This window comes from Oncorhynchus mykiss, chromosome 25, assembly GCF_057628025.1.
Source record: "Oncorhynchus mykiss isolate SJ-2025 chromosome 25, ASM5762802v1, whole genome shotgun sequence".
Classification (NCBI taxonomy): Eukaryota; Metazoa; Chordata; class Actinopteri; order Salmoniformes; family Salmonidae; genus Oncorhynchus; species Oncorhynchus mykiss.
Window position 1 is genome coordinate 31913263 of NC_143046.1, and position 19206 is coordinate 31932468.

General features: G+C 44.0%; 1 long non-coding RNA gene across 1 annotated transcript in view; it reads right to left on the reverse strand.

Annotated features, from left to right (window-relative positions):
* LOC149971787 (uncharacterized) overlaps positions 1-19206 on the reverse strand; it is a 547180-nt gene that overhangs the window by 291615 nt on the left and 236359 nt on the right. The gene's annotated exons all lie outside the window — the stretch shown is intronic.

A 19206-nucleotide genomic window follows, 5' to 3' on the forward strand; every position in this document is an offset into this window, starting at 1 on the left:
CCACATCTGGCTTCTTCACCTGCGGGATCGTCTGAGCGGGAGAGTACTTTCATCTGTAATAATGCCATTTTGTGGGGGAAAACTCTTTCTTATTGGATGGCCGTGGCTCCCCAATGGGTGGGCTTGGCTGTCAAGTGGGTGGGCCTAAGCCCTCCAAGTCCCAGCCATGGCTGCACCCCTGCCTATTCATGAGAAATCCATAGATTAGGGACTAATTCATTTATTTCAATTGACTGATTTCCTCATATGAACTGCAACTTAGTAAAATAATTTAAATTGTTGCATGTTGCATTTATATTTTTTGTTCAGTATAAATGAAATGTTTCCATAGGAGGTTGAGAACCTCGTGTGTGTGTGAGAAAGAGAGAATTTATATTCCTACAAAGAGATGCTGATAGCACAATACTGTCTAGATTTGCTGGTCATGGCTCATATCAACGCATCTTCCCAGAAGACGCTAGACCCCCTCCAATTCACATACCACCCCAACAAATCCACAGATGACACAATCTCTATTACACTCCAAAATGTCCTCTCCCACCTGGACAAGATGAACACCTATGTGAGAATGCTGTTCATTGACTATAGCTCAACACCATAGTGCTCTCCAAGCTCAACACTAAGCTCAGGACCCTGGGACTGAACACTTACTTCCCTCTGCAACTGGATCCAGGACTTCCTGCCGGGAGGGTAGACAACAACACATCCACCACGCTGACCCTCAAAACAGGGACACCCTCGGTGGTGCATGCTTAGCCCCTGTACTTCCTGCGTGGCCGCGCACGACTCCCAACACCATCGTTAAGTTTACGGGCTGTATCACCGCCTGGTACGGCAACTGCTCCGCCCTCAACCGTAAGGCTCTCCAGAGGGTAGTGAGGTCTGCACAACGCATCACCGGGGGCAAACTACCTGCCCTCCAGGACACCTACACCACCCGATGTCACAGGAAGGCCATAAAGATCATCAAGGACATCAACCACCCGAGCCACTGCCTGTTCACCCCGCTATCATCCAGAAGGCGAGGTCAGTATAGGTGCATCAAAGCTGGGACCGAGAGACTGAAAAACAGCTTCTATCTCAAGGCCATCAGACTGTTAAACAGCCACCACTAACATTGAGTGGCTGCTGCCAACACACTGACACTGACTCAACTCCAGCCACTTTAATAATGGGAATTGATGGGAAATGATGTAAATATATCACTAGCCACTTTAAACAATGCTACCTTATATAATGTTACTTACCCTACATTATTCATCTCATATGCATACGTATATACTGTACTCTATATCATCGACTGTATCCTTATGTAATACATGTATCACTAGCCACTTTAACTATGCCACTTTGTTTACATACTCATCTCATATGTATATACTGTACTCGATACCATCTACTGTATCTTGCCTATGCTGCTCTGTACCATCACTCATTCATATATCCTTATGTACATATTCTTTATCCCCTCACACTGTGTACAAGACAGTAGTTTTGGAATTGTTAGTTAGATTACTTGTTGATTATTACTGCATTGTCGGAACTAGAAGCACAAGCATTTCGCTACACTCGCATTAACATCTGCTAACCATGTGTATGTGACAAATAACATTTGATTTGATTTGATTTGATTTGACGACACAACAGTGGTTGGCCTGATCACAGACAACGATGCGACAGCCTATAGGAAGGAGGTCAGAGACCTGGCAGTGTGATGCCAGGACAACAACCTCTCCCTCAGAGTCAGCAAAGACAAATTAGCTAATCGTGGACTAAAGGAAACGGAGGGCCGAGCATGTCCCCATCCACATCGACGGAGCCGTAGTGGTGCTGACATATGGAATTGTTTTAAGATGGTCATACCATGGATCATTTAGCTATTTGATTTTGAATTTTAGGACTCCTTTAAGTATAAATTATTTTATTTTTATTGATAAATCCCATAGAAATGCATGGAATAACATTGATAAATGGTAATACGGTTTTGAAGTATCTGTCCTATTTCAAGGAGATATGATAAAACTGAGGAAATATATACATATATATATTTTACACATATTTAACCCTTTTTTGGGTTGGCACAAAACTACATGTACCTCCATACTTAAACTGACTGATTTTTATGGGGATTGTTTTTTTGTTATGTTACTTATATTGACGCACAGGTGCGTCAGTAGACTTCAGGGGGTATTATGATTTATCCTGTTGCCTAGTCACTTTATCCCTACCTATATGTACATTCTGTATCTATTTCCATTACCTTGTTCCCCTGCACGTCGACTCGGTTCTGGTACCCCGTGTATATAGCCAAGTTATCGTTACTCATTGTGTATGTATTCATTATGTTATTATTTTTCAATTATTTACCTAAGTTATTTTGCTCTGCATTGTTGGGAAGGGCCCGTGAATAAGCATTTCACTGTTATTCTACACCTGTTGTTTACGAAGCATGTGACAAATACAATTTGATTTGATTGATTTAGATTTCCACGAGAAGAGATAAATAGGAGCTTGCCCTATCGGGAAAAAGAGCTCACAATTGGTCCAATAGCGGTCAGTTCTATTCCAGCACACAGTTCTTGGAGACAACAGTCAGAGCTTCTCTTATTCATGTCCTAGATATTTGGGGGGAGGCTGTTCATGCCAATATAGTGCTCCCTCCTATTTTCCTCCTGGTGGATGGCTGATAAGATACCTACAGGTGTTAATAGTGCACTGAAAAACCTTGGTTCAATCATCACCGCTTACTTCTGCTTCTTCTGATGACTTTACCCATCTGAAGGTCTGAGGCTCAGTTTGAAACAGAACAGAGCCCCCTGGAGGCCCTATTGAAGTACTGCAGAAACAGGTTCCAACATTGGCAAGCAACTGGAGTTGAATTCACCTCACGCTCTCAACCCTGTAGTCAAAATAATTCACAGACACTCCACTGTGGCGCTGCCTACAAACCGAAGACATTCACTCACTCATTCAGTATGTCGAAATAAACCAGATGAGCTTAACTGTACCGTAGGAGAAAACATTTAGTGTGGTAGTATATTTAGTTTTGACATTTCAGTCATTTAGTAGGCGTTCTATGACCTCTGAACCTTTGTGGGTCTGTATTTGACCCATCTGTATTTTACCCATTCATACATTTCCACACTGAGCCCATAACCTGCTAAAATCACTGACTCTTTTCTTGCAAAGATAAGGTGAGATGGAAGAAACCACTAGAGCTACAACACAATTATCAAGAGCTCATTGTTTTAGGTGTTTCGACCTCGCCTCAAGTTAATGTTGACACATCAGTCTGTATATATCTGAGGCAGGTAGCTACCGTTAAAGGCCTTTGCTTTTCTCGAGTGGAAGAGCGAGTGAAAGAGGTAGGGAGAGGTAGCAGGGGAGAACGAGGGAGTGCTAGATGGAGGGAATGAGAGGAGAGGCAGCGGTAGAGGAGGGCAGAGGTAGTGGGAGAGAGTGTGCCTGTGATAGAGAGAGTAAGAGGTAGAAACAGAGATGGGCTGCAGGGAGGGAGAGCAGAAAGACATAACTACAGAGAGCAGTGGAGGGATAGAGAGAGAACAGGGATAGAGGGAAAGAGGTAAGGGTTTAGAGAGGGTGAGAATAGAGAAACAGAGCGGGAGCCGGGCGGTAGAGAGAGAGAGACTGAGGGATAGAGAGATACAGAAGGATAGAGAGAGACTGAGGGATAGAGAGAGAGAAAGAGAGAGAGAGAGAGACTGAGGGATTGAGAGAGAAAGAGAGAGAGACTGAGGGATAGAGAGAGAGAGAGAGCGAGAGAGAGAGACTGAGGGATAGAGAGAGGGAAAGAGAGAGAGACTGAGGGATAGAGAGAGGGAAGGATAGAGAGAGACTGAGGGATAGAGAGAGAGAGAGACTGATGGATAGAGAGATACTGAGGGATAGAGAGATACTGAGGGATAGAGAGGGACTGAGGGATAGAGAGAGACAGAAGGATAGAGAGAGACAGAAGGATAGAGAGAGGGAAGGAGAGAGAAAGAGTGATAAAGAAACACAGAGAGAGAGAGAGAGAGAGAGGGAGAGGGAGAGAGAGAGAGAGAGAGAGAGAGGCAGGGATAACGAGAGAGAGGGCGGGATAGAGAGAGAAAAAGCCAGCGGGGTATTGTTAGGAGAACACAGAGCTGTACACCGGAGTCTGTTGTGTAAAAGGAAGCCAGCATTTGGCATTTCATGTTGTCAGCCGTTTTTCCTGAATGCTGCTTAACATATCCTCTCTGACTACATCCCCTCCCTTCCCTCTTACCCCTTTGCAGACAACTGCACCCAGAAAAACACCCCATCTAACCGAACCCCATAATCTCCTCTCCACTCAATACGGACTAGGTCCAGCTGCACTAGTGGTGTCATAATCTGTGAGGTTTTGTTGGGACTGATCTGACTTTTCAATGGCATCCACATTTGTATTGACTTCGCACAAAGACACACACAAGACAGAAGCAGACTGATTAAAGTAATTTGTCATGAAAAGAAAACAAGGCCATCTGGTCCATAATCATCAGCCATTTTCAAGGTAACAGTACTTAATCACATTCTCCTGTATAACCAGTCTATTGTATGTCTGCCAATCAGGGCTTACTCTATTGGTTGCCTGTCAGTGTGTTGTCAGTCAGTGGCTCTTCAGTTCATCTCTTGTGTTGTTTTTTTTTCATGTATTTTCACAGCAATTCAGCTGAAGGAGAGCCTTGCTATGGGCCAAGAGCTGTGGTTTGGAGCATTGGGATATGGACACACAGGTGAGAGACACTCCAGAGAAACAATCACTGTTTATTATGCTGCTGATGGACCCTAACCCTCCGCTAACCAGCCAGACAGCACCTCTCATCACCATCGTCTCTCTGGCGGAGGTGGGTAGTGCTGTGTGTGTGTACACATTCATGAATACGCACACACACACACATAACACAAACACGCACATCAACACAAACACACACACACACACATTACACACACACGGACACTATCCTCATCAGAATTATACAGAACACTGGCGAAGACAGGTGGAAATAAGATTAGAATACAAATATCTGCAAACAGCAAATTCCACTTCCTGGGCTAAACCATAGACACAATTATCAGGGGTGCACCAGCATACAATAACCGAATCTGTGGGAAAAAAGGGTGCTCGTTTCTCAAGCATGCCAAGTCAGACACAAGTCCTTAGGCTCGCCAGACGTGCAGGAGCGGAACTTCGAGAAATGGCAACACACAAGACAAACACGAAGTAAACACTCAAAATAAATGCACACACTGAAGTAAAGCAATTTCACTCGAAATACAGAGGCATTTAGCAGTTGTTTAAAGAGTACTGCCCTTAAAAAACAGCTAATCCCTTTGATAACGGCCTATGTGGTGTCGATAGGAGTCAGGAACATTGATTCTAGTGTCAAAATTGTCTACAAAGTGTAAATAAGATCATTTTGGCCATAACGTCGGTTTTGTTAAAAACAGAGTTTGGAACATCAGTGAGTCACAATGGGTAAATGAAGGTTGGGTTTTGATTTGTTGATGTCCATTTGCTTACTAACATGGTGAACGGCTGCAGTGATTGCTCTCTATCCAGTAGCATACTGTACACAGTGAGACAGACCTGCCCTGCAGCTCCGACTTTGTTTACATAAGACAACACATAGAAAAACATTTTACTTGAGAAATACTGCACCAGACACCTTAGTTAGATGTAAAATTGTGCAACTAAAACGTAAATTATTTACGTCAATTATTTAAAGATTTCTTGAGTTATCTTACGTTCATTGTGTATATTTTGAGGAAGTTAAATAGACTTCCTGGGGGAACAAACGTCAGGAAACACCTCCAAGACTGAAATCACATTTTTATAATGAGCAACAGAAAACACACGCGCCAACCAACGTGTTCAGTGGCTCTTTAAAATCAGCAGCAAAGTTGGAAAATATTAGTTGAATGGAATACAACTTCACTGTAATGTAGACCTTTTCCTATGCAACATTATTTGAAAATTCAGCTGGATGTCTGTCAGCTTGCATTCCCAAACAAATTCCCGAAAGTACAGCTGTTAGCCAGGCAGAAATACAAAACATTTAGTATAAACCATTGTCCCAAAATGATCAATAAAATCAATGAATTCTCTGTAAAACTGCCCTTTTCGAGGTGTCCCCTCTGATCGTAGAGCTACAGTGTTGCTAATGACTGGGGGAGTGTAAAACCGTTTATCATTTACAGTAGGAATCAAATAGAGGCAAACAGAGCAAACGGAAAGAACCGGGGAGGACTGATTTAAATTTGTCCAATAGAAACTCTCATTTATGTTGCAAAATGTTTTCCGTATGGAATACACTGTTTCAGTTGCAAAATGTTTTGCAACAGACTAAACATTTTGCAATGGAATCCGACAAATGAATACACCCCAGGTTGTCAGGACGGTTGCCAGGTGTGCATCGCAAGTAACTAACTCCACGGTGTCGTGTGTTTTTTTTGGGGCAGGACCATGAAGGAGTACAGAGGTTGCCGGAGTAAGGGAAAATAGTGTCCCTTGAGAGGACAAGAACGAGATCTATGTCTGGAGAAGTGCAATATTATAAGAAGACATATAATTGGAATACAGAGGAGGAATGTAGAGAAAAAGAGAGGCGGAGGAGGTCGAAGAAATTGAGGGAGGTAGAGGGTGAGCTTGATTCAGTTGAAGATGGTGGAAAAAGGGAGATGGTTTGTCGAAGAATGGCGGAAAGTGTAAGCAAATTGAGCTGTACGTCAGATCGAGGTCGGGAGAAGAAATAGAGGTGAATGAGGGCAAATTATCGGAGGTGGTAGGCGTGGTGAACTTCTCGGAGCCCGAGGCTTGCACCGATGGTCAGGATAAAGATGTGTCTGTGATGGTAGGAGTGACATTTCGGGAGAAAGTGGAAAGCTGCATTTTGGCTGATCCATATGTGGTTTCAGGGTGGGTGAAAATGGAGTTGGGTGCTGTGGAATCTGTGTATGTACTGCGCAGTGGTCTGGTGATAATTGTTTGTGTTTCTGCCAGAAAGAGGGCGAGCGGGCGCTCGACGCCACACAAATGGGACAATAAGAAAAGGGAGCCATTGAAAGGTGTGGTTGCTAGGGTAGCTGTACATGTGAACGTGGACCAATTGAAGGGAAAGATTCCCAGTGTTTGGGATGCTCATCGTTTGTTGCATCGCAGACAGGGTGGCGTGAGTGGTGAAACAGAAGGGTCATTGTCCGTTCTGTTGAGTTTTGATGTTGAGTGCCCGACAAAAGGACGTTAGGATATTTCAATTATCCCGTGCAAGATTTTGTGCCGTATCCATTATGTTGTTACAGGTGTCAAGCTTATGGGCCTGTGGCAGCAGTGTGTAGGAGGGAGGTTCCTAGGCGTGAGAAGTGTGCACAAGGGCATGAGACAAAGGAATGTTTAGTATTGTGGAAGAAGCGGCATGGGTTAATTGTAGGGGTGCCCATGGGGCTGGGGTTCAGAAATGTCAGGTGCAAGATAGTGGGGTTGAGGTTTCCAGGGTTAGAGTAGTGCAGAAGTTGTCATATGCTGAGGCAGTGAAGAAAATAGAGGAAGATGGCGTAAGGGGGAGGGATCCTGAGAAGATTTGTGTGAGTAGTACGTCTGTACTGGTGCAGAGGGATAGGCCAATTTTTTGCGTTCATAGCAATGGTTATAATCTGTACCGCAGGGATGGAACGTACAGTATTCATCCTGCTTGACTTATTCAACATTTTGTTGTGTTACAGCCTGAATTCAAAACGGGTTAAATAAAAAAATGTCTCACCCGTCTACACATCTATCCATAATGACAAAGTGAAAACATGTTTTTAGAAATTCTCACACAAATGCAGAAATATGCATTGTAAAAGCACCTTTGGCAGCGATTACAGCTGTGAGTCTTTCTGGGTAAGTCTCTAAGAGCTTTGCACATCTGGATTGTGCAACATTTGGCCACTAATATTAAACAAAAAATATTCAAGCTGTGAAATTGGTTGTTGATCATTGCTAGAAAACCATTTGAAGGTATTGTCATAGATTTTCAACTAGATTTAATTCAAAACTGTAACTAAGCCACTCAGGAACATTCACTGTTTATTGGTAAGCAACCACACTGTAAACTTGGCTAAGGTTATTCCCCTGCTGGAAGCTGAATTAATCTCCCAGTGTCTGGTGGAAAGCAGACTGAACCATGTTTTCCTCTAGGATTTTGCCTGTGCTTAAAACCTCTCTATGGTATGTGGGACGCTAGCGTCCCATCTGGCCAACATCCAGTGAGATTGCAGAGCGCCAAATTCAAATACAGAAATGCTCATTATAATAATTCAGAAAACAAAACATATTTTACATAGGTTTAAAGATGAACTTCTTGTTAATCCAACCACGGTGTCAGATTTATAAAATGCTTTTCGGTGAAAGCATACCTAGCCCAGAACATACCTAGCCCAGAACATAGCCCAGTTGACCAATTATTACAAACAGTAACCAGCCAAGCAGAAGCGTTACAAAACTCAGAAATAGAGATAAAATTAATCCCTTACCTTTGATGATCTTCATATGGTGGCAATCAGAAGACATTCATTTACCCAATAAATGTTCCACAGGCTCAAACTCAGTCAAAACAATCAGACAAAAAAATCCAAATTGTATCCGTAAAGTTGTCAAACGATGTTTATATTCAATCCTCAGGTTGTTTTTTAGCCTAAATGATCTATAATAGTTCAACCGGACAATAACGTGTCAGTATAAAAGGTAAACAAGAAATGCACATGTGTCTGAAAAAACTCACGATAGGGTCCACTCGTTCAGACTAGTATTTTCTCCCTCACTTATAAGAATACAAGCCTGAAACGATTTCTAAAGACTGTTGACATCTAGTGGAAGGCATAGGAACTGCAAATGGAGTCCTAAGTCAATGGATACTGTAATGGCATTGAATAGAAAACTACAAAACAAAGAAAATCTACTTCCTGAATGGATCTTTCTCAGGTTTTCACCTGCTAAATCAGTTCTGTTATACTCACAGACACTATGTTAACAGTTTTGGAAACTTTAGAGTGTTTTCTATCCAAATCTACCAGTTATATGCATATCATATCTTCTGGGCCCGAGTAGCAGGCAGTTTAATTTGGGCATGATTTTCATCCAAAATTCCGAATGCTGCCCCCTACCCTAGAGAGGTTAAGTCCATTCAATTTCTTTTTCATCCTGAACAACTCCCAAGTCCTTAACAATTACAAGCACAGACATAACAAAATGTATCCACCACTATGCTTGGAAATATGGATGGTGGTAGTCAGTAATGTGTTGTATTGGATTTGCCCCACAACACTTTATTGCAGTATTACTTTAGTGCCTTGTTGCAAACAGGATGCATGTTTTGAATATTTTTATTCTGTACACAGGCTTCCTTCTTTTCACTCTGTCAATTAGGTTAGTATTGTGGAGTAATCACAATGTTGTTGATCCATCCTCAGTTTTCACCTATCACAGCCATTAAAATCTGTCACCATTGGCATCATGGTGACATCCCTGAGCTGTTTCCTTCCTCTTCTGCAATATTTGTAGTGACTGGGTGTATTAATACACCATCCAATGTGTAATTAATAACTTCACCCTGCTCAGAGGGATATTCATGTCTGTTTTTTTGTTTGTTTACCCATCTAACAATTTTTGGGCGAAAAATATAATTCCACTTTGACATTATGGGGTACTGTGTGTAGGCCAGTGACAAAACATCTCCATTTAATACATTTTAAATTCAGGCTGTAACACAACAACATGTGAAAAAAGGGGTGTGAAGACTTTCTGAAGACACAATACGCAGCAGAAAACAGAGGCTGTGGTGGCAGCTGCAGAGAAGTATTTAGGTGTACAAGACTTGACGTCAGAAGGGTTACAGGGTGTGTTGAGTAGTGGTGTCTCGTCCTTCCAGGGCGTTGGCCTGAGGTCGGACTAAATAGGTTTGAATGGCGGAACAGGGTAGTGGGTTTTTAAAGAGTGTAGGGTTAGATGGCAGGGTATTATTTAAATGTATTTGTTTTTTTATTTAATGTACAAGGGATTTATACCCCAGTCTAGTTGGTGGCAGTAATACTACATTTATTGGATACCAACCACAGTTAAATCACATAGAGAAGAAGTGTTTTTGGCTATTTTGGTTGTAGCCATTTTGCTCAAAAGACCTGGCAACTCTGCATTCCCAGGTAGCTACTAGTTGTCAGAAAAGAGGGGGGAGGGCGGGGGGAGCTCGAAAAGACTTATTTTATTGATCATTTTGAGAATATTCATTTTAGGCCCATGTTTATTTCACCTTCAGTTCCCACGTATTACAACCTGCCAAGCCGCCAAGGAATTCCAGGTTATGCCCTTGGTGATGGGAAACGTTTTTCAGAGACAGGTAAACCAGAGGACTGCTAAATAGTCTGGGTACGAGTAGGCAGTACAACGTTGAGTGATGGGATTCCAATCTACAGGAGGCTAACCTGTCACCATCACAGTGTGTGTGTGTGTGTGTGTGTGTGTGTGTGTGTGTGTGTGTGTGTGTGTGTGTGGTAGGTAGGCGTGCTCTGGGGTCAGTGTTAGCTGTGTTAGTCCAGTGTAATCCCCTTGCATTTCTGTAAACACCTTGCTGGACGGTGCTGCCAGGGTTTATTAGCGGAATTATTTGGTGTTGCTTCTGTTAGAGGCCACCCAGAGAAGACATGGAGAACGACGATTGAGGACAAGACGAGGATGGCAGGAACCACCTTGAATGAGGACAAGATGAAGATGGAAGGAACCACCTTGAATGAGGACAAGACGAAGATGGCAGGAACCACCTTGAATGAGGACAAGACGAAGATGGCAGGAACCACCTTGAATGAGGACAAGATGAAGATGGCAGGGACCACCTTGAATGAGGACAAGACGAAGATGGCAGGAACCATTTTGGACGAGGACAAGACGAAGACGGCAGGAACCATCTTCGACGAGGACAAGACGAAGATGACAGGAACCATTTTGGACGAGGACAAGACGAGGATGGCAGGAACCTCCTTGAATGAGGACAAGATGAAGATGGCAGGGACCACCTTGAATGAGGACAAGACGAAGATGGCAGGAACCATCTTGAATGAGGACAAGTAAACAGCCCGGAACGAACGTCAAGAAAAGAGAAAAACTCACCAGAAGCGGACATGTGAAAAAGACAGGACAGGCAGAGCAGAGCAGTGACTAACTGTATGCTAGCAGGATAGTTTATGTCTCCACTCATCATTGCTAATAGCGATGTTGTATCCAATATTAGAATTGGTCTAATTCAGCACGTATGGTAAAGTCTCACTCCTTAGCTACCTCTTCCAATTCAGATGAGCTCGAATAAAATAAAGACAACGTTTGCATTAGTTTGTGTGACTACAGCGCCAGCGATGAAATGCAAAAATAGAGATGTTCTAATTAAGCGAGGTGTCAAAGCGGCTGGGTCATTATAATTCCTAACAATGCATTCTAAAATATATCACACACATGCCTAGCACACTCAACGTTTAGGCCATCTGTTAGAGAAAGAATGATCGTATTGTGAATGACAAGCAACCTCAAATTGGCTATATTTCTAAACACTTATTCTGATTATCTAGGACATTTCCAGTTGGCCTCCTGTACGGTTCTGTGTAATTACTGTAAACAGACTGTATTGTCAGCATCTGTGTTGTAGCTGTCAGGGTTGTAGTGAACCGTGTCAACACTGACTGATATCTAACAGTTAGAGAGGAGTCTATCCACATTATCTACTGTCATGGAGAGGGAAATTGTTTAGTCATGGTGCCTGGACTGCTACATCAAGGGGAGCTGTGTGTGTGTGTGTGTGTGTGTGTGTGTGTGTGTGGTGTGTGTGGTGTGTGTGGTGTGTGTGGTGTGTGTGTGTGTGTGTGTGTGTGTGTGTGTGTGTGTGTGTGTGTGTGTGTGTGTGTGTGTGTGTGTGGTGTGTGTGTGTGTGTGTGTGTGTGTGTGTGTGAGTGAGTGAGTGAGTGAGTGAGTGAGTGAGTGAGTGAGAGAGAGAGAGAGATTGTGAGTGTGTGTCCTTCCAGGATGAACGTTATCCTTGGTAGCACACTTGAATCTATTCCAAACTATTTAACACCTGTTTCAGTGTGTCCGCCTAATGTTCATCCAGCTGTGTTAATATTAATCACATCAGCAGCTTTTATTTACAGTCAGTCAGAAAATAAATAAACTGTCTCATTCCCCTTGCCAAAGAAAGAAAGAAAGAAATGTACATTGAGATTGATTAATGAATCCGGAACGAAGGGGAGCTGTGCATATTAATGAAGATCTCTGGGTAATTATACAAGGTGAAACAATGATGTCTCCCAAAATGTTCCATATTGCAGCTAGTCGCTGAGATGTTTATCAGGGAGATTTAGGAGTGTTTGGCTCCCTCTCGTTTGTCTTGTTTAATTAGGGTAAATATGTTGGCGTGGGGTGGGGGATCAGAGCAGGAGATTAATGGGCTGCTAGAAATGCCTCTCTCTTTAAGTACACCACCCCAGCCCTGGCTGGCACCTGTGGGCCCAAGACTAATGGCTTCACTCTATTAAAAACTACACAGCACACTTGCTGTGAAAGCCTCTACTTTCTTAAAGGTGCCATCTGCAGTTTCTAAGTACATTTTTGTACTGCACTGGGTAAAATCTGGGTCGTATAGAGTGTTTCTTGGTAGTCTTAACGAAATCTACTTTGAAACAAAAGTATCCACCTTACACACATGGTTAAGGCTTAAAAAGAAGACACCTGTACCATGTCAGATATAGAGTTGAAATGTATTACATTTGGAGTTTGCATCCCAATATTACACTTTATATACATCACAGAAGACTGAAATATGACAAAACTATTTGAAATACAAACACCGGATTTTCAGTGGTTTAAAAAAATAACAGGAAAGAACTACTGATATATACCGATTGATTCTTGAATAATATGACTTATAAATGCCTCTTGACCTTATTAGTTCAATTGCCTTATCTCCTCAGAACCCCAAATATGAGCTTGTTTCACTCCAGTTTTGCAAACATTGTAAATGTTAACAAACACTGTTTAACCTCAAAACATGGTTTAAAACTACAATGTTGATATCGTGGATTGGTCAGTCCTTGCATTCATAGCTCTGTCAATGAGTTTGAGAGTGGTTACATTTCTCCAGGCCCGTCCCTCAGCTTTATACCAAAACAGAGGTTGGGATGCCCCATATTGTTTCAACTATGGACTGCCCCTTTAAGGAGAGAGTTTGTGTGTGTGTTTGTTTTCATAACTTGTGTGTGTGTGTGTGTACGTGTGCGTGTTGGGATTTCACTACCTTTACATTGACCACTGAGAATAACATTTCAGAAATGCCTGCAATTTACAGTTTGCTTACACGTCATTTAATTCTCTAAGTATTTCTATGAGATTGTATGTTGCCATAGTCACCATCCTCCTCTCTCCGACTGTGCATGTATGTGTGTGTGCGCGTGTGTGTGGGTGTGTGTGTGTGTGTGTGTGTCAGAGAGAGAGAAAGAGAGAGCGTGTGCGAGCATGCATGCGTGCAATTTGTGTGTTTCTCCTTTACACCACTAGATGGTACTGTTTCTGTTCCCTTCATTCAGCACCAGTTATTGTCAGTGTGTATGAATATGAAAAGTGTACATCAACAACATAGGTTTTGAATTAATGTTGCCATTCATTTAACTTTTACCATCCTCCCAGATCTGACCTAGGGGTTTAGAAACAAAGGTAACAAATTGATCTGAAATAGACAAAACAAATGTTATTTCCTCTCTTCTCCCAGTGTAATGTTAGGTGCTCTTAGGTCTCTTCCATTATTGCAGGGTCTTCTATCACTCATTCAGTGTATCAGAACTGATTGCTTCTCACTGCCAGACAGAACAGAGCGTAATGAATCTCTAGTCTCCACTGGCACAGACATTACCCATTCCACCTCCACGGAGCACCGAGAGGAGAGACAGACCACAATCTATTCATTTGAGCTACTGCTTTGGCAGAGAAAGAATTGTGCTAATATTTTATAACGTCAGTTCACTCATCTGTCACTGTCTCTTTGCACCATAAGGCATTCCTCCTAATCACAAAAATCAAGTTAGATAGAGAAGTTGAGAATATTATTGATTTCATTGCACATTTACCCGTGCAGTCCACTAATCACCATATAGGACTCTCAGTATCAGATTAAAATTGTATGTATACCAGTCCTTGTTATATTATTGTCAAGAAACACTCTTCTTCAAACACAAATACACATGCACATGCTACACGCACAAACACAGAGAGAGAGAGAGGTGAGAGGGAGAAGGGAGAGAGGGAGGGGGAGAGAGGGAGCGGTAGAGAGAGGTGAGAGGGGAGAGAGGAGGGAGAGGGGAGAGAGAGAGAGAATGAGAGAGAGGTAGCGAGAGAGGGAGAGAGAGGGGAGAGAGACAGGAGAGAGAGGAGGGAGAGGGGAGGAAGAGTGGATGTAGGGAGTGAGAGAGATAATGAGAGAGAGAGAGAGAGAGAGAGAGAGAGAGAGAGAGAGAGAGAGAGAGAGAGAGAGAGAGGAGAGGGGAGAGAGAGGGGAGAGGGGAGGGAGAGAGAGAGAGGGGATATGGGGAGCTAGATAGAGAGCAATGAGAGAGGGAGAGAGAGAGAGAGAGAGAGAGATACAGAGGGAGTGAGAGCTTGAGAGAGAGAGAGTGAGAAAGAGAATGAGAGAGAGAGAATGAGATAATGAGAGAGAGAGAATGAGAGTGAGAGGATAAGAATGAGGGAGGGAGGGAGGGAGGGAGGGAGGGAGGGAGGGAGGGAGGGAGGGAGGGAGGGAGGGAGGGAGGGAGGGAGGGAGGGAGGGAGGGAGGGAGGGAAAGACAGACAGACAGACAGACAGACAGACAGACAGACAGACAGACAGACATAGAGAGAGAGAGAGAGAGTGAGAGAGAGAGAGAGAGAGAGAGATAGAGAGTGAGAGAGCAGCAACCAGAGTGTGTGTTTGTGTTGCGGTGTTTGACACTGCTTGCTGTGCTAATTGCACCAGGCAGTGTTTGTGTAATAATCAGTGGTTCAAAATATCTGTGCTTCAACACAAACGTGTCCCCATCCAAACCCACATCAACAGGGAAATAGAACTGAGAGGAAATGTCATCCTTTTGATAAATAGCCATTTTCGATACATCCTCTTAGTGCGTTTTCACACACTTGTGAGCTATTGTTTGATTCAGATTAAAAAAACTAGCCATGTATCCCACACTTCATATTACTTTCCATTTGGTCTTCCAACAACATATGGGAGGAAACAGAGCAATTCAGTAGCCTATATCCCGATCTCCCCTAATCTCAATCAATCTATCAAATGTATTTTAAAGCCCTTTTTACGTTAGCCGATGTCACAAAGTGCTGTACAGAAAACCAGCCGAAAACCCCAAACAGCAAGCAATGCAGATGTAGAAGCCCAGTGGCTAGGAAAAACTCCCTAGAAAGGCCGGAACCTAGGAAGAACTATAGAGGAACCAGGCTCTAAGGGGTTGCCAGTCCTCTTCTGACTGTGCCCGGTTGCATCAAATGAGTTTATAAATGTGCTGCTACACAAATCAAATAACATTTTATTAGTCACATGCGCCGAATACGACAGGTATACGACCTTACAGTGAAATGCTTACTTACGAGCCCCTAACCAACAATGCAGTTTAAAAAAAGAAAATAAATAAAAGTAACAAGTAATTAAAGAGCAGCAGTAAAATAACAACAGCAAGACTATATACAGGGGGGTACCGGTACATAGTCAATATGCGGGGGCACAGTTTAGTTGAGGTAATATGTACATGTAGGTAGAGTTATTAAAGTGACTATGAATAAATGATAACAACAGCAAATAGTCTCGGTAGCCATTTGATTAGATGCTCAGGAGTCTTATGGCTTGGGGGTAGAAGCCTCTTGGACCAAGACTTGGTGCTCGGGTACCGCTTGCCGTGTGGGAACAGAGAGGAGAGTCTATGACTAGGGTGGGTGGAGTCTTTGACAATTTTAGGGCCTTCCTCTGACACCACCTGGTGTAGAGGTCCTGGATGGCAGGAAGCTTGGCCTCAGTAATGGGCTGTACACACTACTCTCTGTAGTGGCAGGAAGCTTGGCCTCAGTGACTGGGCTGTGCACACTACCCTCTGTAGTGCCTTGCGGTGAGAGGCTGAGCAGTTGCCATATCAGGTAGTGATGCAACCAGTGCTCAATGCTCTCGATGCTCTCGATGGTGCAGCTGCAGAACCTTTTGAGGATCTGAGGACCCATGCTAAGTCTTTTCAGTCTCCTGAGGGGGAATAGGTTTTGTCGTGCCCTCTTCACGACTGTCTTGGTGTGCTTGGACCATGTTAGTTTGTTGGTGAAGTGGACACCAAGGAACTTGAAGCTCTCAACCTGCTCCACTGCAGCAACGTCGATGAGATTGGGGGCGTGCTCAGTCCTATTTTTCCTGTAGTCTACAATAATCTCCTTTGTCTTGATCACGTTGAGGGAGAGGTTGTTGTCCTGGAACCACAAGGCCAGGTCTCTGACCTCCTCCCTATAGACTGTCTCGTTGTTGTCTGTGATCAGGCCTACCACTGTTGTGTCATCAGCAAACTTAATGATGGTGTTGGAGTTGTGCCTGGCCGTGCAGTCATGAGTGTACAGGGAGTACAGGAGGGGACTGAGCATACACCCCTGAGGGACCCCTGTGTTGAGGAGCGTGGCGAATGTGTTGTTACCTACCCTTAGCACCTGGGGGCGGAGTCCAGGATCCAGTTGCACAGGGAGTTGTTTAGTCCCAGGGTCCTTAGCTTAGTGATGAGCTTTGAGGGCACTATGGTGTTGAACGCTGAACTGAAGTCAATGAATAGCATTCTCACATAGGTGTTCCTGTTGTCCAGGTGGGAAAGGGCAGTGTGGAGTGCAATAGAGATTGCGTCATCTGTGGATCTGTTAGGGAGGAATGCAAATTGGAGTGGGTCTAGGGTTTCTGGGATAATTTTAGGATGAACCACGGTGCATTGTTTAGTCGAATGGATTCAGACCACCGTTTTAGAGTGAACCACGGTGCATTGTTTAGTCGAATGAAATCAGACCACCCTTTTAGAGTGAACCACGGCGCATTGTTTAGTCGAATGAAATTAGACCACCTTTTTAGAGTGAACCACGGTGCATTGTTTATTCGAATGAAATTAGACCACCTTTTTAGAGTGAACCACGGTGCATTGTTTAGTCGAATGAAATCAGACCACCTTTTTAGAGTGAACCACGGTGCATTGTTTAGTCGAATGAAATCAGACCACCTTTTTAGAGTGAACCACGGTGCATTATTTAGTCGAATGAAATCAGACCACCCTTTTAGAGCGTACCACGGCGCAATGTTTAGTCGAATGGAATCAGACCCCCCTTTTAGAGCATACCACGCTGAATTGTTTAAATCGCTCCTCCTGAGTGCGGACAGAGTGTTCACACTAGTACAAACAAACTCAACTTAGGGGGAAAAGCACCTAACCGCTCCAAATCAATTTGGTGTGAATGCTCCCTTATTCAATGTACTATCACCCTTCTAAACTCGTTTGCCCTGAGTGATAGAGGCCAGAGTTCAAGGGTTATGGAGAGGTGAGGCCGGATCGATGCGGGATCCTTATTCAACCAGCAGATTTCTCTCATGAAGCCCTATCGGCTATACATCTCAGTCTGTATCCGCTGTGGGCGTGATGGATTTTAACGACTGCTGGGGAGAGATCACAGCCTTGTGCTGACCCCCAGTCAAACAGCCTGCATCGATTATTGAGCCACGGCCACAGAGAGAACCGCCGCGGCCACAGAGCCCCCTCACTCCCTCCACTTCCCCCTAGCCGCTAGTCTCCCTGCCTAGCTGACTGACGTCTCCCAGCCCTAAATCCTGATCTATTCATCATCATGGAGCTAGCCTCTGTCCCCCCCCCCCCCCCAAAACACCATCCCTGGCTGGGTCTAATCGGGCTTTAACGTGCAATCACATTCACAGTCCTCGATTAGTGTTCAGGCAGGCTGCATCTCGCCTTGCGAACAGCCCTTTCTGTTACCCCCCTGTTCTGCTGAAGCGGCTAGGCCAGGCCCGGGAGCGTGGCGGACATGCTGGCTGCTAACATATCGCCCTCCTCCCGACCACCGACAGGAAGGTGGAATGACTGCTGCTTTCCATGGGCTCCATCGGCTTGAGAAATGAGGAGGAAAGGGGTTTTCTACACAGATGAGATGCAATGACCTTATAATGTTGATGTAGTGAGTGTATTAGCTGCTGAGCGGCAGTGGGAATGACTAGAGACATACTGTAGAATCACCCTCACAGCCATACTCTGATATAGAGACAGTAGAATCACCCTCACAGCCATACTCTGATACATACAGAGACAGGAGAATCACCCTCACAGCCATACTCTGATATAGAGACAGTAGAATCACCCCCACAGCCATACTCTGATATAGAGACAGTAGAATCACCCTCACAGCCATACTCTGATACATACAGAGACAGTAGAATCACCCTCACAGCCATACTCTGATATAGAGACAGTAGAATCACCCTCACAGCCATACTCTGATACATACAGAGACAGTAGAACCTCCCCCACAGCCATACTCTGATACATACAGAGACAGTAGAATCACCCCCACAGCCATACTCTGATATAGAGACAGTATAATCACCCCCACAGCCATACTCTGATATAGAGACAGTAGAACCTCCCCCACAGCCATACTCTGATATAGAGACAGTAGAATCACCCCCACAGCCATACTCTGATATAGAGACAGTAGAATCACCCCCACAGCCATACTCTGATACAGAGACAGTAGAATCACCCTCACAGCCATACTCTGATATAGAGACAGTAGAATCACCCTCACAGCCATACTCTGATATAGAGACAGTAGAATCACCATCACAGCCATACTCTGATATAGAGACAGTAGAATCACCCTCACAGCCATACTCTGATCATACTATGGTTGTGGGGGTGATTCTACTGTCTCTATATCAGAGGGAGCGTGGCGGACATGCTGGCTGCTAACATATCGCCCTCCTCCCGACCACCGACAGGAAGGTGGAATGACTGCTGCTTTCCATGGGCTCCATCGGCTTGAGAAATGAGGAGGAAAGGGGTTTTCTACACAGATGAGATGCAATAACCTTAAAATGTTGATGTAGTGAGTGT